We start from the raw sequence: 26024 nt of genomic DNA, 5'->3' as shown, positions 1-26024 counted from the left end.
AAAGAACAGCAATCTAAGTGATACATGACATAGTGACCCTGCATTGTGCTTGTCATGAGTAATAGAATCTGGAAGTTGCTCACAGTTTACAGAGGCCACTGAATACCACTCATCCAACAGATGGCTAAAGCAAACCTCACAGGTTCACAAAAAGATGCCAGTAGACTTTGAAACCTGATATTCAAATTCAAATCATATTTGAAAGATGTTCAAAAGTTCAAGTGCATTGTTTATTAAACATTTCAGTTGTTGCTGTTTTGTACTCATAGGACAGTTAGCATTAGTTGGATTACTCATGAGTAGACAAGAGACAGCTTCCCAAAGAGGACAGAAGTGAAAGTGCCACCTGCCATTTAATGGTGAGGTACTTACATTTAATAATAAAAACACACTGACTTCTTTCCTCAAAGGGCTTAAAAAGGGTTTTTTAGGTATGTGGAAGGTAATGATATAGAGTCTCTGTAGTCCAGGTTGGCCTGGAACTCATTAGGTAGACCAAGATAGCCTTCAATTTGTAAAGATCTTCTTGTTTTAGCCTCTAGAATGCTCAGATTATGGGCCACCACACTTATTTTATTTTATTATTTTAGTAAAGCTTATTAATGTTTTTAGAGTGAGCATTTTTATTGAGATTTTGGAAAAGTTGTCATTAAATCATTTTTTTATTTCTGTATTTCCCAAGCCTTCTGTCTCCATCACTTAATAACATGACTGCTGGTGTGTATCCATCGCTCAGGGTGTGGGGGACACATGCATACATGTATGTCTGCATACAAAAGCAATCAGGATCTCATTTCACTCCTAATGAGCAAAACAGTTAAAGCAAGATGTGTTGCGTGAAAAAAAATCATAGTCACAACTCCAAAGAAACATTTAAATCATGTAGAATGGCTTTGTTGCCATTAGGCACATTTTTAATAAAAATTTTTATCATGCAAACATTTACTAAACTATATTAACATGTGTAGGGATTCATTAGAAATAGAAATGCACTACACTGTTCTTTGTGCTAAGGTGCTATTTTTCTGGTCAGGAGCTCATTTAGACATAGGCTTTGGAAAGGGGCAATTATCTGTGTGATTCAAGCTGAGAGATTTTCTACTGAGATGTGAATTATCCAGATTAGCTGTCTTTTCCATTTAAAATTCAAGTAATTTTCATTTTTTCTTTGTCTGTTTGTAGAGATCTTAATGGTGCAGTAAGTCATTATTGCATGCAAATTTGAGGGAAAATTAAGTGTTTGGGGGAATCAAAAACTATGGCAAAGATCACGTTAAATATGCACGTGAATGAAAAGAGCTGAAGAGATGGCTAAGTTAGCAAGGGTACTTACCATGTACACACAAGGGCCTGAGTTCAATTCCAGCACCTATCAGACAGATCCCTACTGCTCTCTGGCCAGTCATCCAAGACTACTCTGTGATCCCAGCTCCCTATATTCTAACACACACACTCTCACACACACACTGTAGCCCAAGGAATTGTTTTCTGGTTATTTGGCTGATCTAGCCATTTGTGTTGTCCTTCAGGCATCTTCATTTTCCTTGTTGTTTGTAACGTGCATCATTTTATGGTTTTAAGTGCACTTCCTGAAGCCTTTGGTGAATCCTTTTAGTTTGTAGAAAGGAATTGTACCATCATTTTATTATCCCAGGTTAACTCAGGGATGGGGATGTAGATGCTGCTACAGCTAGAGATGTTTAAAGGGAGTGTGGGCAGTTTTCAGTACTCTAATGTGATTTTTTTTCTTTCTCTATATAGATTTTAAGACAAATATTTACTTTAACCAAGTCACAGAAGTAGGTGTTTTGAGGTAGATTTCTGAAATAAAAACCACAATATAATTTTTTGGATTAGCAGGCAAATATAAACCATCATTCTTTGGAGTGTTAGAAACTCTTAACATAAACATGGTTCTGCATTCACAAATTTGGTATACAACGAGTTATATAAAAATACATTTATATAAAAATACAATCTTATTGCTCCAAGAAGCATGCATATGAATGTTCACTGTGAAGAACATGATACAAGTATTTTAAAAACTCAGGAAACTGTTTGTGCAGCCCCATTGACACAAATTAAGAAAAATGCTAGCGTTTCAATCACTTTAAAAGCAACAATGCTCAAAAATAATAAATGTTTGTACTAAAAATTAGTGATTAATATGGTGCATGGTAGCACATGCCCTTGATCCCAGCATTCAGGAGCCTAAGAAGGGTTCCCCAGGGCAAGCTGGCCAACTGGACTAGTTACAGCCAGCCAGCTTCAGGTTCAACAAGAGACCCTAACTCAACAAAGGGGAGAGTGGTCAAAGAAGTCCATATGCACATACACGCATGCCTACACACACATATGGACACATACTACACACATACACACACAAGAAGAAAAATAAGAATGTTTGTATGAATCAGTCTCTAGTGAACTAGTGAATCAGCAGATAGAGTGTAGTAGAACTTAAGGAAATGATGTGAATATGTATAAAGAGTCTGACTTTCACTTAAAAAGGGGAATCAACCAAAAATCGTGAAAGAAAGCTAGCTCCATGCTTTACAATAACTGCATGGATTATCATTTTAAAAATTACTTGGTTTTGAGTGTGTTTGAATGTGTTGAGCTGATAGTTTTTGTCAACTTGACATAAAAGTAGAGTCACCTTGGGATAGGGACTCTCGAGTGAGGAATCCCCTCCATCCTGTTGGCCTGGGAGCATGTCTGTGGGGCATAGCAGGCTGAAGGAGCCCTGGAGGGCAAGCCAGCAGCTGCTGTCCTCTCATGCTTCACTTCTGCCTTCGGGTTCATACTACTGCTCCTTTCATTCCCAAGGTGGTTTGGGTCCTGCTGTTGATCACTGCAACAGAGGCAAAACAGAAATTGTATACATTTGTAGTTATTTACTGCAAATATGAATTTTCTATAAATACGTTTGTGTGTGTGTCAGTGTGTGTGTGTAGAGAGAGAGAGAGAGAGAGCGACACACAGGTGAGCACACACATACACTCATACTGAGGATCCAAACAGGGCCCTTTCCTTGTTAGGCAAGTCCTCTCCCACTAAGCAACATCCTCAGTTCTTTGTTTTTTGAGTTGTAGGCTGGCACTGAACTCCTGATTCTCCTGTCAGCTCCTTAGTCCTGGGATTTTAGGCTTGCTATCCTTCCTGACTACCTAATATTTTTCTGCATGTTGTGGTTCATTTTTTAGTTGTTTATTCAGCATTAATTGAGCTCTGTTATTGTGACATGTGTTCTCTGTTGGGCCTGGGGTCTGAGGCAATAGAAAATTCAAAATCCGTGTCCTTGGAAAGTATAATTTGACTAAGAAGACTGACTTTGAAGTACTTATAAACATGTTTAGTGCAGGTTACCAGGGAGAATTGCCAAGTGCTTTGGCCTGATCCCAATCAGGAGGCTGCCCCAGGCTTGGGGTTCAGGGACAACTTTATCAGGAGGTACTTAAGTGAGATTTCAACAATGTTTAGAAGTTAGTGGGACTGGCATAGCCGTGCACCTTTAGAACTGTGAGAGCACAGTGCATAGGACTCGGAGTATGAAGCAGAGCTCAGAAGATGACTGTACAAACGGATCATAGAGACTAGGAGGAGCGCAGTGTACAACTAGAAGCTGGGCAGATAGGGAGAAGAAGTCAGAGGGTGTAGTGTGTATTTAAAATTGTGTCTGAGACAGAGAAAAAGACTAATGGTAAAACAGCTGTGTGTGATTACAGCCATAGACACAGCCTGAGCCTCACTCAGTTGGGAGAGAAAGGAAATGGCTGTGTCTAGCACATCACCTGAGAGCAGAGTTGCTGTGGACTAAAGTAAGCAGTATGAGGGCTACTTGGAGATACAGTGGGCAGGCCTTGGTAACTGAGAAGAGAGGATGGCATAGTCTTGCTGATGTTGCTGTGTACCACCAAACGGGAAAGAATGGAAGTGATGTTTATTGGGAGACTTCAAGGATGGATGGATGAGCATTTTCTTTGTGTAAATTAGGATCAAATGTAGTCTACACAGATTGCTAGAAACACTGCAGAGTCTGACAGGTGAGATGACAGGTGTAAAATTTTTATATACTAAAAATTAAATAATTATCTGTTATAATTATTAAAATTGAGTTTTTATATCAGAAAAAGATGAGATAAGGCTACAGTGGTCTACAGATTAGAATTGAGGATATCTTTATAAATGAATTAAGACTATATATGGGGTGTGTGTGTGTGTGTGTGTGTGTGTGTGTGTGAGTGAAAGTTCCCAGGAGCAATAAAACCAAAGCAGCAGCCATGAGGACTTCCAGTGCCCACCTCTTGGTTCCTTTCTATCGCACATCACAACCTTGTAGACATGGCTGACCCCAGGACAGGCAGAGAAAGTATGGAATAGAAGTGTCAGAGTGGAAGAATGTTCAGAAGATGAGAGCTTGTCAAAAGAGCCTAGGAGGCTGACAATATGGTCAGTGATATGGCATGGTATGCATGTGAGCATCCAGCATACACACAGAAACTGGACAAGGAGTTATCGTTAAGGATTCTCCATGGATAGATTAGGGACATCTTTGGACATTTTTAGAAATGTAAAATCAGTAGAATAAAAAGAAATATAGCTCCGTCTTGCTGTAGAATTTCAATTTATAAATGTGGAAGAACAATGAAAAAAAGGAAGTTACTAATAGGGGAATCCCACAGTAGTGTTTGTTTCAGATAGGAATCACTCATTAGTCATAGCAGTGTGCTTATAGACAGGAGAGTTACATAGTGACTCATGTGGATGCCACCAACAGTGCGTATGTTCAGAAACCTCCAGGAGATACCTAACATTGTAGGTAAAAACCCGATATAGACCGTGGGTGATTAATTGGTTTGATTTATTGAGACAAGGTCTCGCTCTGTATCCTGAGCTGTCCTTGAACTCAGAGCAGTCTTCATCCTCAGCCTCTTGAGTGCTGGGATTGTGGGTATGATCCACAGTACCTGACTTGTGTATTTTTCCCACTATCTTTACGTACCTATGTTGAAGCTTGGTTTAAAAGTTAGGCACAGTTAAGAGATTAATGATGACATTTTAACAGTGTGCTTAGTAAGTTATTTGGGGCTGTCCTCACCCTATTTCCTATGAGAAGGTGGGTGCTACAGTACATATGTGATGACAAGAGACTAACATGAGCACTGTGACATAATGACAGGGTCACCTGGACAGCAGCACTGCACCACCACAGGTGAGCTGAGCACAGAGGAGCCCAGAAGGCTACGAAGTGCCAACAACCCTGAGTGCATCAGCTAGAGGGCAAGACCTGTCCTGGTGGCATAAAGCAGGAAGGTGTGAGAGTTAATTGTGGTACACACAGAACATTGTGCAATTTCAACGTATAAATTGCATAGTAACACACACAGTGGCACTCCCAAGTGTCTCAGCAAATGGGAGGCAGAGGCCCGTGGAACTCTGTAAATTCGAGGACAACCTGATCTATGTAGAGTTTCAGCATAGCAAAGGCTACACCTTGAGACTTTATCTCAAAAATAATAGAAACAACAACATCCCGGTTGTTGATTACTAGAATCACCCATGACTGTGTGTTGTTGGTGAGGGAACCTGAAACCTGGGTAAGATAATTCCAAAGGGAGGCATAACCCTGGCAGTTAGAGAAGCAGGTATCCCAGCCACATACTAAGAAGTTGTGACACACATGGATGCCATGCACTTTCTGACAGGATGGCCTCAGAAGGATGACACACGCATGGTATTTTTGGCAGACATGTAGTCCCAGAAAATAGCAAACTCAAGGTTCTGAGTCATCTTAAACCGTATCGTGCTTATAAAAGTAAGACTGACGATGACCCATGCCAGCCAAAAGGAAAGGAGAGTTGGCAGCTAAGTGCCAGGCAGGGTTCTAGATGTAACCCCAGTTAAGAACTGCATCAGAGGACAAACAGCTGGTCACTGGGACAGCAGACCTGACTGATAGCCATGTGATGCTGGCTAGCACACTAGGTGAGGTGCACGAGGCAGTCCTCTGCAGAATACTTGCTTTAATTTATAATGTTTTTGAAAGATTGTAATCATTTCAGACCTCAAAATTTAAAAGCCCAGAACCTTTCATTAAACTGTTTTCTTCAGTGTAAGGGACAATGATACAGTGGTTTTGACTTGGTTCAATTTACCCTCAGTTGTGTGTTAATTTACATTACAATATTGAGCTTTGATTTTTTTTCTCCTGTTTGAGAATAAACTATTCCATTCTCTTTATAAACATTTATATTGTGAACTGAGTGTATTGTCCCTGTTGGCAGCAGCATGTATCAGAATGTATTCTTAAAGTTTAGTAAGTATGCTCCAAGAATCAGCCTTTTTTAAAAAAGCAAAAGTGATTAATTTTGTCTCAGTTTAATTTTTTAACTATTGGAGAAAACTGGAAATACCGAGTTATTTATAAAAGAGAACAGAAGTGAAAGAAGGAAAACATTTAATAATATTGTAAATTTCCATTTATTAATCTCCTTATAGTAAATGGGTAAGCTGGGCCCTCTTGCCATTTGGCTGGACCACATCTTTAGCATATGTTGAAGGTGGCAATTAGTTTCCCCACTGGTAATAAAAATAAAGCACATATGCATATTGTACTGACCCATTCCTTACTCTGTTGTAAAGTGTTTGCTTTTTGCGTGTTTGGAACTCAGGTTTTCAGACTATAAGATTTTCAGTATTTATTTACAGTATTTATTTTCCTGTTTTGTCATGTGATTGCAATTGCTTGACAGACTTTTGAAAAAATATGAAGTATGAACAGCTAATGATTATAAATATAATTACAGATTGCCATTGTGAACTGTAGGGTCACATTTAATCCTCAAGAGAAAATGTTTTTACCTACACTCAAGTACATGCTTGAAAATCTTGGATTCATTTTGAAAGAAACCTATAAAAAGTGATTTTTTTCTTTCTTCTTTCATTTTAGTCAGAAAAAAATGTTGTGAACATTTTTATGTAGGAACAGTAAAAATAGATAAATAAAAGAATTAAAGTCTCTAACTCTGGAAGCACTTCTTGAGCAGCCCTGAAAATACATTTTTGTAAGTATCTGTATATAAATCCAAAGTAGGAAGCTGGAAGGCTGGGAACAGGGTGTGTCTGTTAACCTTGCTAATGGCTCAGGAAAGTCCCGGACTCTGTTGTGTTAGGGACCATCTTTAGGGCAGACATATAAATTATTTCTCTCCATCTGCACACACACCACCCTTTCCCCTCCTAGGACCTCCTTGTGTTTTCTTTCCTGAATCCTGCTCACCCAGCCTTAACTCTGGAGACCAGGAACAAGGAGGGATCAGCTCTCCAGGGAGGGGGTTTCTTCCTTAGTTAGGTCTTCTCCCTATCTGGTTGGTTGGATAAGATTATCTTCATCCACAAAATGATGAGTGCTTCTTTTCAGATGCATACTGTATTTCCAAGAAGCACTTAATTGGAGACTGAAATGTAAGGTCAGAAGTTGCCAGTAGCCTAGAAATCTGTGTCTCATCCAGCTGTAGCATTAAATACTGGAAACAGAACGTTGGTCCTGGACCATATTGCTGCTGATGTCATCTCGTGGTGGTAGTGTTGGTGGTGACAGCTGTGAACTGTCGCTCTGTGCTGGACACTGTTTTAAGAGACAATACCTATGAGTTTCTTTAATCTCTGCAATCCTAGTTACTAACCCCATCCACTTTTTATGAATGAGGCAAATGTATTGTTTGTGGGGGAGGAAAGATTAACAGAAACAGTTCAGGCATGTAGCTTTGGGGCACTTGGTTTTAAACTTGCAGGCTGTTTTGGCACAGAAGGGAGAATGGGAAGAGCTCTCCCCGAGGGAAGTGTTCTTGTACTGCTTTATAAACATTTCACTTTAATCTCTGTTGATTTTATGAACTAGCCTGTGTCATAGATTAAACTTGAACTCTGTAAGCCATGCCCTCCTTCAGAGAATTCATGTGTATTTTGTAGTGCAACTTTGTATTAACTTTATTATGTATTCACATGTGTTTTAAATTTTTAATGGTGCACCTGATAGCTAGAGTACATACATTTTCAAATGGGAAATAACAAGGAATCTAAGTTGATACTAGATTGGCTTGAATTGATAAAGTAGATTTTCTAGAAATGAAAGGAAGTGTCCTTTGGTAAGCCCCAAGCCCATGAAAAGAATTTTACATCATTTTCTCCATTTTAGAACTCTAAACAAAATACAGTAACTTCTTCTTCAAGACAGATAATGTACAGATATAACATTTTCTCTGGAGAGCTTGCCTCTTGTTGCTGTTAACATATTGGAATTAATGGGGCTTATAGTGTTGGTAACATGTTGACATAGAAAATTATTAAAAATAATTTTTGCACCCTTTTCCAAGGTCTAGCCTGGTGAGTCTGTATTTCTCTCCCCTCAGTGCAATCTCCCCAGCCTGCTAGATCTAGCCTGGGTCCAATATCCAGTACATTGGCCTAGCCTGTCCTTCTCTTGTCTGCTCTGCAATCATCTACTAATATTTAGCCAGAGCATACCCTGCATGCCCTGACCTACAGGTCCCTTCCATGGCACACCCAACCTTTCTCCCAGCCTGATTTATCCTACACTCCAGCCTTGAACAGGACACACATTCTGCACACTAGCCCAGCTCCCCTTGCCCACCTGACTCCATCCCACCTAAGTCATTCCACACCTCTATCCCTAACTTGCCCCTTTCTACTAGGAAGGAGGAGGAAGATAAATACTATGTTGGCTGGTTTTGTGTCAACTTGACACAAGCTAGAGTATCACAAAGAAACGAGCCTCCCTTGAGGAAATGCCTACATGAGATCCAGCTGTAAGACATTTTCTCAATAAGTGATCAAGGGTGGGAGGGCCCATTGTGGGTGGTGTCATCCTTGGGCTGGTAGTCCTGGGTTCTATAAGAAAGCAAGGTGAACAAGCCAGGAGAAACAAGCCAGTAAGAAGCATCCTTCTATGGCCTCTGCATCAGCTCCTGCTTCCTGACCTGCTTGAGTTCCAGTCCTGACTGACTTTGGTGATGAACAGCAGTATGGAAGTGTAAGCGGAATAAACTCTTTCTTCCCCAACTTGCTTCTTAGTCATGATGTTCTGTGCAGGAATAGAAACCCTGACTAAGACACATACAAAAGGGGAGAGAAGGGCAAAAGACCAGTAAGGATGTCTTAATGTACCATAATTATCTACCTACAATAAACCCTATAGTACATATATGTGTGTATATAATTATACATACGTGGTTTAAATAACATTTTACCACCGGGGATAACAATGTTCCCAGGACCATCTGTCAAAACATAGAATACCAGACATGAGAAGTCCTCCTTTGAGTTGTCAGTCAGGGTTGTACAAGAGACCCCACAACAATACAGGATATTGTTATGCCCTTGGTTGTCCCCAAAAGGTCGAAGGTAAGTCCCTATTGCTGAAGATACTCTGCACTTCAGATGCAGGGCTCAGAGGCCCCTGAGCCGGAACTAACCTGACTGCCGCCTCCCTGAAGACTAGCTTTCCAGGGTACCAGAAGGTGCCATGCAGACTTCCAAAGGAGAGAGGCAACCAACCGTTGTCTATCCTGCTGTAAGAGCAGTGAAGCACAGCCAGCACAGCAGAATGACTCTAGGGTGCAGTAGTGGCACACATATCTTGTCTGTAACTAGACTAATTAGATTTCAAACCTGCTCAACATGAGGGAACGGATACTGGAAACCTACTCAGGGCTAGTGAATCTTGGAAGAAAACCTATGACCACCACTTTACTAAGCGAGCATATTCTCTGATTCTATCTATTTGTCCTTTTCCCCACAAATAAGTACAGTCTTTATCCCCCATCAAGGAAACGTCACTGTGCAACATCAGAGGCCATTGCAAATAGCCACAATCAGTTAAAGTGCATAGTTGTGGAACTGAGTCCCAAAGAATACACTTAAAAACAATGCCTGCACATAAGGCTCAGGGATCATTTTGAAAGAGGCGGCAGAAAGACTGAGAGGATCAGGGAGTTTGGTGTTCTGAGATCTTGTCTCCTGGGACTGTTAGAAACTACATCTGTAAAGTCTCACTAACATGGCTACCTAAGGATGAGCTGGATGAGAACGACAGGCATGCTAATGTAGAGAAGGGAAAGCCCAGAAGGCCTCAGCCATTCCCGGAGAGCTACAGGCATCAGATGCCGAGAGGTGAAGAAATAGTATTTCTTGTGGAAGTGCATGCCAGTTGGTACTCCAACATCAAATTATCAGGTCTGAAATCATACATACAAATAATATTATACAGCCTGAGCAGGTTGTAGTTATGTATTTACGAGTATATATGTATATACATTGGTCAACAATTAATGAAAAAAGAGCCCAGAAACTTGAAAGCGAGCAAGGAAGGGTGTATACAGGGTTAGAAGAGTTTGGAAAGAAGAAAGGGGGAGACAAATTATATAACTATAATATAAAAAATAATTTTTAAAAATGAGAAAAATTAATAAAGTTATAATAGATAAAGTAACAATTTTAAGTTTTCAAGAAAAACATATTATTCCTGTTTTCATTTGTTCCTTGCCTATAAGTTGAAAAGATGAATTTTAATTATATTAGTATATGCAAGGCCTATATTCAATATATCCATTTGTAAATATTATATAACAAGTTTCTAAGACAAACTTCCTCTCCATGTTTTTCAAAGTTATATTTCTAGAATGATATTATATCTAAAAGTGTGTGAACTTAGTACATTCTTCATTAATGCTTCAGTGTCAGAAAAAAAATGGTTAGCATTAGTTTTAACTGGTTTTATGTTAGAATATTATGTAATATCGAATAAGTAATCCAATATCTATATAGAAATTATATTTCTTAATTTAAAAAAGTCTTATAACATGCAGACATGTTGATAGTCATAAAACATTAAATGACAGAAGAATATACATATGGCAACATTAAACTGGTAAAAGCATGATTCAGGACAGAAAATAGTACATTTTGGGTTTTTTATTTTTGTAATTTCTGAAGTGAACATGTACCTTACTTTTAAAGTGAATTTAAGTCTAACACAAAAAGTACCCAGTAAAACGGTTGATTCCTCCTGAGTTGAATGGACTGTGGTAGCTCCCTCTCAAGCCCCTCTGTCTCCTCCTGTGTGCTCTGCAGAGGGCACTCTGGACTTAAACCCCACTAATGACCTTTCACTGTTCTGGGATTGTAGTGCACCATGTTCAGTATGTTGAGTTTCTTCTGTCCCACATTATTTATAAAATGTATATATACTTTATGTTGCTGTATACAGTTCACTTTTCTGCTACATAGTATTTCATGAACACATGGAAACTCATTCATTTGATTGTGTGTGAACACTTAGGTAGATTCCAGTTTGGACTAAAATTTACAACTTCCTTATTTTAAAAACAAAGTCTTGGTGCTGGAGTGATGTCTCAGCAGTTAAGAGCACTAGCTACCCAATTCCTAACACTGGCTGCTCTTCTAGAGGACTCAGGTTCAATTCTCCCCACCCACATTACTTATAACCATCTGTAATTCAAGTTGCAGGGGACCATCTGATGTCCTCTTCTAGCCTCTGTGTACCAGGGACTTGTGTGCACTCCCTCAACACACACACACATTTCAACACATACAACATTTCAAATAAAAAAGAAATGCTTAAAAAGTAAAAAGGCAGGCCTTTGTAGTAGATGGATTTATGAGCAACTGCTTTCCTTACCTCCTAAGCTTCATTGCTGGTAAGTAGCTTCATGGCTGTACATGGCATCTGCAGATGCTGCTGCTGCCGCTCAGTTCTTTGGATAGACTCCTCTCCTAATAGCCCACTTAACTCTCATCCCCAGGCTCTGCCTCACTCAGTGACCTTGTCCTCTTGGCTCCACCCACATTTATTCTGAAACTGCTGCAGCTCTCTGTTCAGTCGCACTGACTGGAGGCCCCTGGTGCTTCTTTTCCTGTGTCCTGCTTTCTCATAAAACCTTCGGGGTTAGGACTAAATGTTGCTGAAGGTATTTTTCTTCTGGCAAATACTTAAACTTTCCTTGACCCAGAAGTTCCTGTTACCTAGAGCAGATTGTAGCAACAAGTTACCACTCTCTTCAGACCCCACACTCCTGAAAAGCCTCCAGGGAGCTCATGCAGAAGCCACATAGTCCACAACCCCTGTGGACTGTAGTAAGCAAACCAAAACTCCTGTAAAACAGCTGCAGACCTCACAGTCATCACAGTTGGTCATCGTGATTTGGGGCAGATTTTTATGGAGTAGACTAGTGTCTCAGAACTTTTGAAATATTCAGATGCACGTGAGCATAATTGCTTCTGCCTGGCAGCTGCCTTCACCTCTGCTGTTCATCAATCCATTCACATTATTTCTTCCTTAAGAAGTCGTTCTTCCCTTAAAGAAGTGAGTGTGTGGTGAGGGTGGTAAATTCGATCTTGGGCAGCAGTTAGACAGTAGGGGAGACAAATGATGCATTCTGGTGACTGCTCATAGGTCCTGCTCTGGGATGCTAAGCAGCTTATCCAAATGTCAGTCCAGTGTGTTTGCACTGCATCTCTCAGAACATTCATCTGTTTTCGTCAAAAGCCTTGAGTGCCTCATGTCTCTGCTCATGGCCTTTCAGACTCAGCACCCTAGCTGGTGGCTTTATTCATATTTCTCTCCACTGCTAAGCTAACACTGCCTCCATTCCCCGAACCCAAGAGTCCTTTCCATCCAGAGTTTTTGTGGATCCCTGGGTGTAAAGGCTTGTGAATTATGTATACCATGCAAACTGTCCTAATATGAAGCCATACAAAATGTCTCTTAAAACAGTTCTAAAATTTGACCATTATATAAGGAAGCAAACTTGTGTACTGATGTGGAACATATGCCCATTTATTTTTACATAAAGAGTTGAAGCTTGGCTGAATATTTGAAATGGCAGGACACAGAGAACATCTTCAATATTTTTCAGTGTTTGATCTGTGTTTTGATTTTATAATTGTCAATGCTGATAGTCCTGATTCACATAAATACATTACACAAAATGTCAGAAGTGTTTTAAGGTTATTTCAGAAATTACTGGAATTTAAGCCTATGACACTCTGTCCTAACTCTTGGCAATTTTAAATGTAACCCTAACCCCAGGCAGTTTTGTTTTGTTTTGTTTTTGGTTTTTTTTGTTTGTTTGTTTTTGTTTTTGTTTTTGTTTTTGTTTTTGTTTTTTTGAGACAGGGTTTCTCTGTATAGCCCTGGCTGTCCTGGAACTCAACTTTGTAGACCAGGCTGGCCTTGAACTCAGAAATCCACCTGTCTCTGTCTCCCAAGTGCTGGGATTAAAGGCATTTACCACCACCGCCCAGCCTGACCCCAGGCAGTTTTAACATTTATTGAGCCTTCTCTTTTTTTCCCTTAGTGAAAAATCACGTCAGAAACTCAAACAGTAATCCTTAAAGTCAAATGTATATTCTAATGTAATCTAATGCAAAGATACACTAATTTTTACTAAAGAATAATGGTAGAAGAATATTAGAGGTCTTTGTTGTCCATAATTATCATTATGTTTCTATAAAAACAGAAAGCTTTATGCTCCTGACTCAGAATGTCTTAGGCAGCATTACTTGGTGTTAGTGGTTGGTGTTGGAGCATTCACACAGACACAGGGCATGTTCTGTGTTCAGAGCCCGTGTGGAAGCCAGGCCACACTGCATGGGCCAGGACTGTTGGAATTGTTACAGGTCTGACTTTGGGTTGATTCTTGGCCATGGCATCTCCAGAACCTTTGCTGTTGCCACAGTCTTTGCACCCCCCACATTCAGAAATATGACCCATATGGGGTTTAGGAACTGCTGTGCAAGCTGGGATGTAGCCCAGCTGGTAGAGTGCTTGTCCCCCTTGTTCAGAGCCTTCAGTTTGATCCCTTGAGCTGTGTAAGTGAGGTGTTCGGCTCCGTCTAGCATCTTAGCATGTAGGAGTTGGAGGCAAGTTTTGGAAGTTTGATTTCAAGGCTAGTCTCAAATAAATGAGACACGTTTTCTCTCTCTCTCTCTCTCTCTCTCTCTCTCTCTCTCTCTCTCTCTCACTCTCTCTTTCTGTCTCTCCATTCCAGATGGATGTGTTTGCCATATCAGCAAATATTTGTTGAATGAGAATGAACTAGGAGAAAGTTTGTATTTTAAGTTTTGTAATTAAATGATTGTCTTGTGTATATGTATGCGTATGCATGCACATATGCCACTGTGTGTGTATGTATGTATGTATGTATGTATGTATGATTCCTATCTGTCTGCCTGTCAGAGGACAACTTACAGGAATCTGTCCTCTCCTTTTCTCTGCCGTGTGGTTCTGGAGATAGAACTCAGTCAACTCAGCAAGCTGGGCAATAACTGCCTTTGTCTGCTGAGCGCTCTCTCTCTCTCTCTCTCTCTCTCTCTCTCTCTCTCTCTCTCTCTCTCTCTCTCTCTCTCTCTCTCTCTCTCTCTCTCTCTCTCTCTCTCTCTCTCTCTCTGTCTCTGTCTCCCTCTCCCCCCACCCCCCACGGTGTGTGTGGCCTAGAAAAAGTGGGTGGGTTGTTTGTCTGTCTGTTTGTTTCTTTTATTGTTGTTTTTAAGGAAAATTTGTTAGAAAAGAAACTGTAATGTCCTGTTGCTGAGAATTTACTTGTGGACACTCCCAAACTGGTAAATTAAGTGATGGAGATCGTGTCTTCTTGCAGAACTAGCAGAGGAGAGAAGACATTTGCCCCAGCTGATTATCCGCCCAGCTGTGCATCACACAGGTGCAGTTCTGTCTCTGAATCTGAAGCTCACTGGGAATTACCCCTGACTTTATAATAAGCTTAACTGGTGGGTTGTAGCAAACAGAGGGAGATGGGAGCACACTGCAGTCCTGAAGCTGAGTCAGTCATTCTTTCTTTGGAACTCACATTAAAATCTAGGAAACACTCTAGGCAACACTGACACTTAGGGCAGATTAATGACAGTGTTTAACCGAATTCAGCTGCTCGAAGTACATTTTTTTAAATGTATCATTTTGTTACCTACGTTTTACTATATGTGGATTAAAAATAACATCACAAAACATTTTTCAGTTTCAATTGCAGTAATTACCACAAAATCATGTTTTAGATATCATGTACCCAAAAATGAATGTGAATGCCATGCATAATTACAGATTTAATAGTCATGGAAGAAAATGGGTGTAGGAAGACTGTCGCTGAAGCTTAAGATTACACACATCAAAAATGAGAAACACCACATGATGAATTACGTTAAACACTTCAATTGCCTTTGAGGATATCCTCCACAGCCCTTTCTGAGCAGCTGCTGTGCTGTACTGGATTCTTTTCAGCTCTGTACTTAGGCTGGCAGAGCCTCAGGCGCTTAGGGCAGTGACAGACTGACAAAGACTTGAAAAGGGGAGGAGCTCCCAACAGCTGCCCTGGAGGCCTTGTCTCTTTGGAATGCGATCTGGTCTCAGGTTGTGTTTAGGACCCACTAATGCTGGGTCTCCCTCTCCCTAGAAGGCATTTTCTAACAGCGTGTTTCTTTTAAAGCTAGTAATTAATAGTGAAAGAAAAGCTGCCATTGTGTTGAGTTTCAACAATGGTTAATCTATATGGGACATGGACAAATAGTGTTCTTTGATTAAAATAAAACCCTCAACAATGTGGAAACATAGCCTGTGTTTCTTGAGTGTGTGTATTGCGTCACTATATCCCAGCTACACATGTGTGAGGCGACGCCTGTCAGCTGCTCCTTTGGGTCCAGAGCTTGCTGTCAGGTAGTACTGTCACCCCAGCATCTGCAGCCTGCACAGTGGCACTCTTCTCCACATTGAGACATGTCTTCAGTGAAGTGCAGAAGGCTATGTAGGACAGTGTGCAGTCCATGAGTATAAAGTGCCTCTGTGGTCAATAGTCTTGATGTCTTAGCTGTCAAGTTCCTGTTTATTAAGGCATTGTGTTTCACTGAAGACTGTATCATGCCATAATAATGTGTTCTTGTTGTCGTGCTTCAAACTAGATAGTTTTTCCTCTAACATTATTAAACTTTTAAAAATGCACTGATAACCCTAGAAGCATATGGGACTTCTCTATATTTTCAGAATTTTTTAAGTTGTCATGAACAACCTTGGAAAAATGCTTTGTCCACATTTATTTTAAAAATTATGTGTGTGTGTGTGTGTGTGTGTGTGTGTGTGTGTGTGTGTGTCAGTGTGCACACATGTGTATGGATGGATACTGAACCAGGGTTTCAAAAACAGCAAGTGCTCTTAATCTCTGAGCCATCCTTCCAGTTCCCAGAACAGAGTTTTTAACCTAACAGAGAACATCTTTGGAGAAATTAAGTATATCATAATCATAATGAGAAGCACAATTTTAGATACCATGAAAGTCACTGTCCTTCTAACATCTAGGTAGGCTGAACTATGTAGGGAGAGTGGGCCAGGCTCTGTGAGGGAGCCTGAGTGCTAAGATGGAGCTGAGGTGCTGCAGCCTGCCTGGCCTCTGTGCCACCTAGATAAGTCTCAGAAAGAACAGCAATTGCTGAAGCTTCAGCATGGTGTTTAGTTTTCTTTGTATGGACTACAAAAGACAGCAGCCTTTCTGTAAGTTCTTTTGGGCTATATGTGAGGATGAATCTCCTGAGTGACCAAACTCTGGCTTGGTAGTTAGATGCTTTGGTTTTGTGCATTGTGATGCTGCAAAGATGGCAGAGTAGAGTTTAGTGAACTGACCTGGCCCAGATATCTTCGAACAGAAATAGTTACTTGGACTCACTTAACTGCAAGGGGTGAAGAAGTGTAGTTCATGCATACAGCAGACAGAATAGAGAAGCCACACGAGTAATCAGTCTTAGCACCTACTGCTGGAGCAGAGGCAGATCACCTCTGAGAAGCAAGAAGCTGTTTGCTGCCCTTGGTGTCTCTTTTCTGCCTGTACAGTCTGATCACTCTTCTAATTTTATAAAAAGCTAGTTCCCATTGAGAGAGCTGGGAGGGTGTCAGGCCCTCAGTTGTATATTTATGAGTGTGTAACTATGTGTAAATATACACATAGGCAAGATGATAAGAACACCCATATGAGATGTTTAAGTTAGTGGTTCTCAACCAGTGGGTTGAGACCCCTTTAGGAGTTGAATAACCCTTCATAGGGGTTGACTAAGACCATCAGAAAACACAGATATATACATTATGATACATAACGGTAGTAAAATTACAGTTATAAAGTAGCAACAAAAATAATTTTACAACGGAAGGTCACCACGACATGAAGATCTATATTAAAGAGTAATAGCATAAGGAAGGTTGGGAACCAGTGGTTTAAGTATTCAGGCTCCTGGTACCTAGTATATGTTAGTTAGATTAAGGGTTTTAAAGGGACTCTGTTGCCTTAGTTATATGGTGGAGTTACATTTCAGAGGTTTGAGGCATTCGGGTCCATCCAAGCCTTTGGTTCTCTGCAGATCTCTCAGTCAGCAGCTACTGTTTCATAAAATAAATATCAACTAGTGATATCATCAAAGGAATAGAGAAAGTAAGTATGGGAGGTCTGACCTGTGACCTTGCTGACTCGTGATCTGTGAACACACAAGAGTCTTACCTCTAACCTTTCTGACTCTGTGATCTTTGAACACATAGGGGTCTGACCTGCAGCTCCCTCTGACTGTGATATGTGGACATGTGGGTCTGACCTGCAGCCCATCCGACTCTGTCCTCTGTGACTACACAATTGTCACTGGTACAGATTCTTCCTTTGAAAAAGACCTTCAAAGATGAAGGAATCCATGTAGAAGGAAAGAAGAAAACTCATGTCAGAACTACTTGAAAAGAACCACGTCATCCAGGTAGCCTTTGTGGCTCTGTCAGAGCTTCTGTTTTTTTGTTTTGTTTTGTTTTGTCTGTCGTTGTTTGTTTGTTTTTAAATGACAAACAAGCCTATTTAAATGTTCCTATAAAGTATGAATTTGCTCAAAGCCAAAACAAAGCAAATATAGTAAAATAAGTAAATATAAACCAGTTTTGCTTGTGATGTTTCCAAAGCCACAACACATCCTGTTGCTTGAGGATTCATTTAAGCCCTGCTAATAAAATACTCTAAAATATTGAGTATATTGTTATATAGCATGTTCTGTGTAACAAACCACTATCTTAAAAAACACGAAAGCTTTTTAATAACACCATCAAAAATACTTCTGGGAAGTGGGGGGGGGACACCCTGAAGTAATAGTTGTGACTTTGGGGATTTAAAAAATACCTGTCAAAATGAAATTATATGGCTGAAGACAATTGCAGTTTCTATTTGTCTACATCCATGTCTTCTTTTGTAAAGCAGCAGTTAGGACACAAGGAAACTGAAAACAAGACCCAAGTACTGAGTTTTATTTTTGTTTAGAAAGGCAGAACAGCACTTCTTAGGTTCAGGTCACAATGCAGCAGACCACCCTAGCTGAGCACTGCCTGCACCAGAACCCATGCCTTATGTATGCATGATTGCTCATTTAGTCATATAACCCTGTGGTAATTGAGACACACAGATATTCAATGAAATGTTAAATACATATCTAAGAAATTTTCCAAGGGTGCATAGAGAGTGGTGGAAGCTAAGCTGGGCCCAGGTGCGTGTTCCTTTCACTCCCTGTGTTCTGGCATCCTGAGATTAGGGTTGAGATCAGAGCAGGAGGTCACTGTGTGGTCCCAGTCTCTCATTGTCCAGACAGAGAGATGACTTTTGGGTTGTTATCATGTCTCTGACTCCTTTAGGACCATGCTACAGGACTGCAGGTGTTGTCAAGGATGGGCAGACACTGGTCCTGCCAACCTTAGTGCTACCATCTGCTTTTGAAAACCTGTTTCTAGCAGGTTTTGAGAAGATCAGGTAGTGAGATAGATGAGACTTATATCAAGCTGCCCTGAGTCTTGGATCCTCAGAGAGTAACCCATCAGGGGGGACTGGTGTCAGCAACTTTCCAAACCAAATGCCATCTTCTGGATCTTCTCGTTCTAATTAAATGGACAGAGATGTCAGAACAACTTCTCACAGCCACTCTAACTGGCATTTATACACTGGTAGCTGCTCTGAGGCTAGCATATTTCAAATAAACTTTGATCCATAACATAAACCTTTCAATTAAAAGTCCGTGTTAATAAGAAGGACTTTGTTTAGTTTTTGACTGAATGTTTCTAATTGTATGTTTTTATTTCCGTGTAATTCTTAGCTGAGTAGTCAGATAATTTTGACGTTATATGAAATTAATGATTAGGGGCCAGCAAGATTGCTCAGTGGGTAAACGTGCTTACTGATGACTTGAATTCAATTCCCATGACCCATATGATAGAAGGAGAGAAATGACTTCCACAAATTGTCCTCTGATCTACACATGAACTCTGTGGCATGTACACATGCACACACACACCACAATAAATGATTTTATTAATTAAAAAATTACAGTTTCATCTTCAATACATAACAAAAATTAAGGAAGAATTTTATTACTTAAAAATTATGCTTCTGGGGGCTGGCGAGATAGCTCAGCGGGTAAGAGCACTGACTGCTCTTCCAAAGGTCCTAAGTTTGGATCCCAGCAACCACATGGTGGCTCACAACCACCTGTAATGAGATCTGACGCCCTTTTCTAGTGCGTCTGAAGACAGCTACAGTGAATTACGCCCGAGCAAACGAGACTGAAGTGAGAGGGGCCAGCAGAGGTCCTGAGTTCAATTCCCAGCAGCCTCACACATGATAGCTCCTGGCCATCTGTACAGCTACAGTGTACTCATACACATAAAATAAATAAATAAAATGATACTTCTGTCTTCAAGACACTGAAAATTTGAACTTCCTGTGTACTGGGGGACAGGGCATGAAACAAAGAAAATGGACTTAAAATGAACTAGTTTTCTAAAGTCTGAGTACAGGAACAAGCCTGTGCATCATAGGTATGCAGCCGTGTTCTTGGTCTGAGCTGCTGCATGGTGCCAACCGCTGGCCTGCAGCTTACCAACCATCCAGGGCTGCCCTTGGGGCTCTGCTCAGCTTGCTCACCTGGGCAGAATCCTGTGCAGCTTTTGAGTGTTCCTGGAGATCAGAAGACACATCCAGCAGAGCAGCTCTTAGTAGATGGATTCCTGGGAAAGGCTCGCGAAGCATTTGAATATACCAAGGAGTCTTGGTGCAGCAGACCAGTTATTGGTGTTTCAAAGGAGGGTCTGAAGTCATTCACAGAAGTTTACATGTGTTTGTACTGTCTGGTAGCAATAAGAAGTTAGTGCTATAGTTGCTAGATTTTTAAAAATATATATGGGAAGGGGAGCAGTGGGGTTGGGCATGGGAAAGTAATGAGGTGAATAGGAACAAGATACCCTGGTAGAAATGAATGGAAATATCATGATTACAATGAACCCATCATCTTATACTTTAATATAGACAGTATTTAAGAAGAAGAAAATATATTCTCTGTCCTCAATCACATTATAGTCATGAATAGAAACAAGGGCCCCATGCCACATTTTTGTTTTGTCTTGTTATGATATCGGGTCTTACTATGTGGTCCTGGCTGGCTCAGAACTTCCTGTATAGACCAGGCTGGCCTCTAATTCAGTCATCCACCTGCCTTTTCCTCCCAGGTGCTGGGCTTAAAGGTGTGCACCACCATGTGTGACCAAGATACTATATCTTAGTCACCGTGCTAAAAATGCTACCAGGAGCATGAAAGACACAACAGCTTCCAGGGGGTGTGGAATGCTGATCAGGCTCAACTTTCTAAACAAATATATATATATTTGTATTTTATATATATATATAATATTATATATATATGTATATATATAGATAGATAGATAGATCTGCCAGTTTAAGATTTCAGCTGGTTAATACTTACTGTTTTATTCTTTATGTGACCAAAGAACCCTAATGTAAAGTTATATATTTAAATATAAGTTTTGGTTTAAATATTTGAACAGTTTTATACAAGCTTAATTTTATATATTGTCTGAGAATAATTCCATGAAAAAGTTGGTTAAGTAGTACTTAAAACTGGGTCCAGACATTCAGAGTATAATGTTTAAAAAGCTAAAAATGAATTTAAAAGCAAATAACTTGATTGTAGTTCAGTTAAGAAATTTTATATTATTAGAGTTGAAATTGTCTTCTACTTAGCAGCTTAGCAGGTAAAAAGTCAAAGTTGAGGACCAGGTGTGGTGCTGCACAGCACCAGTCCCAGCACTGAGCTAGCAGGGGCAGGTCGGTCTTTAAGACGTAGAGGCTGGCCTGGTCTATATAATGACTTCTAGGATGGGCAGGAGGAAGGACAAAGGTAGAATTCGAGTATTTTCCTTGGCATAATTTTATGTGCATGAACAGCATGTGGTTTTGTTTGTTTTTTACTACATTCTTGACTACTGTATAAAAGCACATTATATTAACCAGAAATGTTATGGTTATTTACTTTTCTAAAGGTTTCTTTTCATCCTTTGAGGACAAGTCATTCTGAAACTTGAGATGCTGTCACCTTTGTTAGCTGTTCATCTCTCCTAGGCTTTGCAAATGGCCCCAGTGGTCTTTCATCATCTATTTGACTTTATGACTCTCTTGAGTAAATTCTAATTTCACTTTATGATTTCACATTTCTATATTTTTTGAGACACTAGTCTCTGTGAAAGGGTGGAGGAATAGGTATATGTGTGCACACATTGATACTATTATATTTAGTATCAGTGAGAGAAACTACATTGGAGTTCTGACTAGTTTGGGAGTTAGCATTATAGTCTTGCAATACCGCTTATTTCTCTCTATGTGGACTTTTAACTGTGGGAACTAAAAGGCTGAATATATTTAACTTTTAATAGAGAAAATCACTTAATCTCTTATTTATTTTTAATGTTCTGTGTGCTTTATACTTCATAAAAGTTCTAGTCCCAGATAGAGTTGCATGAAGTTCCTAGTTGGAGCCACTTGTATTGCCCAGCTGTTTATATGGCATACTTCATGGCTGAAGGAGCTTAGGAGGTGCATCTGGGTAATGAGGCTCTAAGAGCTAAGCTGGAGCCCTTGAAATGCTAATTGTGGCCTTTCCATATGCTACTTCTTGTTCTTTGCTAAGAAGATACATTCAGGTCAGTATTTTCTCTTCTGTGATGGTTTGTGCAAACAACAAGCAGCTTCAGCTATGTGACTCTGGATTTTTTTTTTTTAATTTGTTATTTTCTTTATTTACATTTCAAATGTTATCCCCTTTCCCTGTTTCCCTCCTGGAAACACCCTATCACATCCTCCCTCCCCCTGCTTCTATGAGGGTGTTCCTCCACCCACCCACTCCCATCTCCCTGCCCTCAATTCCCCTACACTGGGGCTCTGGCTTTAGAATGAAAATAGAAGGGACTACTAGGACAATTAATGCTGGAGCTAAGAAATTAGTAGTGGGGAGCTCCGGCGAGCCTGCCACGAGGTTCTCGTGAGATCCACCACCTCCATCCCAAGCGCCTGTGTCTGGCAGAGCAGGTGTGAGAAGAGGAGGTAGTCCTTCCCATCGCCTGGATAATCAAGAGTTTGGGCCTGACCTTTGAGTACACATCAGGATAGTGAGGAGCCCGGTGAAAAGCACAGACTTTGGCTCTGAAACGGATTAATAAGGAACTTAGTGATTTGGCCCGTGACCTTCCAGAACAATGTTCTGCAGGTCCAGTTGGAGATGACATGTTTCATTGGCAAGCCACAATTATGGGACCTAATGACAGCCTATATCAAGGTGGTGTATTCTTTTTGACAATCCATTTTCCTACAGACTACCCCTTCAAACCACCTAAGGTTGCATTTACAACAAGAATTTATCATCCAAATATTAACAGTAATGGCAGCATTTGTCTTGATATTCTAAGATCACAGTGGTCTCCTGCTTTAACTATTTCTAAAGTTCTTTTATCCATTTGTTCACTGCTATGTGATTCAAACCCAGATGACCCCCTAGTGCCAGAGATTGCACAGATCTATAAAACAGACAGAGATAAGTACAACAGAATATCTCAGGAATGGACTCAGAAGTATGCCATGTGATGCTACCTTAAAGTCAGAATAATCTGCATTATAGCCGGAATAAACTTTAAATTACTGTTCCTTTTTTGATGTTCTTATCCAGCTGCTCCCCTATCAGACCTCATCTTTTTTAATTTTATTTTTTGTTTACCTCCCTCCATTCATTCACATGCTCACCTGAGAAGACTTAAGTTCTTCCAGATAACTGCTTTTAGGAACTGTAAAGTAGTTACAAGAGAACAGTTGCCCAAGATTCAGAAATTTTTTTAAATCTGGAGCATGTGTATTATGTGGCCAGTGTCTTCAATCTAACTTGGTTATGAGACTAAACCAATCCTCACTGCTCTAACATGCTGAAGAAGCCATCTGAGGGGGAGGGAGATGGATGCTCAGCTGTCACATCAAAAGAAGCAGTGTTATTCTAGCCGCATCCATTCTTGTTTAAACCTTCCACTGTTAGAGATTTGAGGTTACATGATATACTTTATGCTCATAACTGATGTGGCTGGAGAATTGGCATTGAATTATAGCATCAGCAGAACAGAAAATGTGATATATTTTATGCATGTCAATAAAGGAATGACCTATTCTTGTTCTACAGAGAATGGAAAACAAACAAACAAAAAAAACCAAAAAACAAAAACAAAAACGAAATTAGTAGTGATTAAGAAGAGGCCAGTATTACTGAGGTGAAATCTGGGAAGTATTTTCTGAGAGCACAAAGCTGTGTTCCAGAGATAGCCAAGGTTGTACCTCATTCTGCTGTGGTTGGTAATGTGTAAGAGTCACCCAGGTGGTACTGGTTTTGAAGGCATAAAGGAGTCAGTTATGAAGAGCCACTGAAACTTGGCACTGTGAGAGGTCATGGAAGGCCACTGGTGAAAGTGCAGCCTCAGTTGCAGTTGATGGCCCAGGACTAAAGGGGTCATCAGGAAAAGGAGTTGAGGCTTGGTACCATGAAGAGAGCCTATGAGAGGCTATTGCTAAAGCCTAGGTGCAGCAGAAGACCCCAGTGTATTGGAGATGCCAGTACTATGGGATGATCAGCAAGAACAGCAGCAGCATTGGACTGACTCAACCTGAGCTTAGAGTGCTACAGAGGGCAGAACTGAAGAAGTGAAACCAGCCTTTAGGAGGAGCCCAGAAGATCATGTGTGGGTGCCAGACATTGAAAGAAGAAGTTGTAACATTGAAGTTGCCTTGGAGACCCCAAGATGTTTAAGATGGTTTATATAGCCATGGTCTATCTGCTGAGAAAAGCTGCTAACAGGGAGTAAAACCAGCATAAGAGAAACAGTCAACAAAGATGAAAAGGGAGTTGGAGATCTGACTAGTGCTTTGACATCAGACATAAAGATACAGAGTTTGCAGTTTGTCCAGCTGGTTTTCTGTCTTGCTTTAGGGATTACAATTAAGTGATTGGATAAATCTCAGAAGAGATTGAACTTTGGACTTTTAACATTGCTGAGTCTGCTATGAACTATGGGGACCTTTGGAATTGAACTAACTGTATTTTGCATTGTGCTATGTTTAGGTATAGCCCCCATAGACTCATATGTTTGAACAAGCTTGTTTGTATGTGCTTGGGCCAGAGAGTGGCACTATTAGGTGTTGCCTTGTTGGAGTAGGTGTGTCACTGTGGTTGGGGGCTTTAATACCTTAGTCCTAGTTGCTTGGAAGTCAGTCTTCTGCTAGCTGCCTTTGGAACAAGAAGTGGAACTCTCAGCTCCTCCAGCCCCATGCCTGCCTGGATGCTTCCATGCTCCAGTCTTGATGATACTGGACTGAATCTCTGAATCTGTAAGGGAGTCCCAACTAAATGTTGTACTTGTATGAGTTGCCTTGGTCATGGTATCTGTTCATAGCAGTACAACCCTAACTAAGACATCTTCCAAATTAAATTTTGGTTTTGGTGCAGAGTGTAAAATTCATGGGGCTAAATAAATGGCTTGGTGGATAAAACACTTTCTGCTTTTGCAGAAGACCAAAGTTCAGTTCCCAGTACCCTGGTCAAACTGCTACCAGCTGTCTGTAACTAAGACTCTTCTTAGTTTGTGTGGAGTTTTCTATAACTGGGAACCCTGGGATATGAGATGCTAGCCTCAGTTCATCCTATAGTGAATTGTCAATTGCATGTACATTTTACTTCTCAGTCCACGCATAACTTTGGGCTTGGCCTTTGGTTCAAAGATGCTGTTGGTTTTGTCTTTAAAAAAAAAACACCTCCTCCATATCAAATGGTATGTGAAAAAGGAGTTCAGAAATAGGCTGTAAGTGAGGCACACAGAATGCTATACCTTCTTGTTTATCGCCTCTTGGATGACCTAAGAAGTTACTGCTTCCCAAACTGTGGTTGTGTATTACATCTTCTACCTGTTAATCATCTCTCTTGTAAGATGCCCCCCAAGTTGCCTTTCATGCTTAGCTCTCTTGTGTTTTCTCCAACAAGTCCATGGGATTACATTCCGTTTTATTTTTAAGCTACCTGACATTATTCTAGTCATGGACATTATTCTACATATATCTCACTGTGGTTTGGGTTCAGCACTGCCTCAGAACTTGCTCTCTTAATTTTTTCCCTCTCATTTCACACACTTCGGAGCTACCAGAGCCACCCAAGCATTTAGCACACTCCTTGGGTTTGCTTCTAGGAACATGGGGATTGCATTTCTGAAGGCAGCCACCCAGCTTTTCTTTTTCTTTTTCTGTGCTCAATACATGTCTGTCTAGCATCAGAGACAGGTATTGAGGCCCTATGTGTTGCCTGCTTGGATAGTTGCCGCGGGCCGGCCGATCTGGGCCTCCCTCAACCCGCGGGAGAAACAGGGGTCCTAGTCAGGTCGACAAGGCGTAGGCGACGGGATGACAAACAGAGCGGACACGAGGGTGTGTTAGATCTGAATGTATTTTTTCAAGGTAAGAATCAGACTTAGATACCCTACAGCAAACAGGGCAGATGTCACAAGTCACGTAGGCAGGTGGGGGTTACAGCGGGGGGTGGGGGGGGGA

At 40.6% G+C, this 26024-nt stretch overlaps 1 protein-coding gene and 1 pseudogene across 3 annotated transcripts in view; both read left to right on the top strand.

The window, feature by feature from the left end:
• The window catches only part of LOC116085393 (ubiquitin-conjugating enzyme E2 E2), a 280270-nt gene that overhangs the window by 85855 nt on the left and 168391 nt on the right, over window positions 1-26024 (top strand). The gene's annotated exons all lie outside the window — the stretch shown is intronic.
• On the top strand, window positions 22387-23096 carry LOC116085394 (annotated as a pseudogene). The gene has a single exon (XR_004116529.1). The product of XR_004116529.1 is annotated as a ubiquitin-conjugating enzyme E2 D3 pseudogene (transcript).

The sequence above is a fragment of the Mastomys coucha genome, unplaced genomic scaffold (genome assembly GCF_008632895.1).
Source record: "Mastomys coucha isolate ucsf_1 unplaced genomic scaffold, UCSF_Mcou_1 pScaffold9, whole genome shotgun sequence".
NCBI classification, from domain to species: Eukaryota; Metazoa; Chordata; class Mammalia; order Rodentia; family Muridae; genus Mastomys; species Mastomys coucha.
This window is presented reverse-complemented; position numbering and strand designations above follow the sequence as displayed.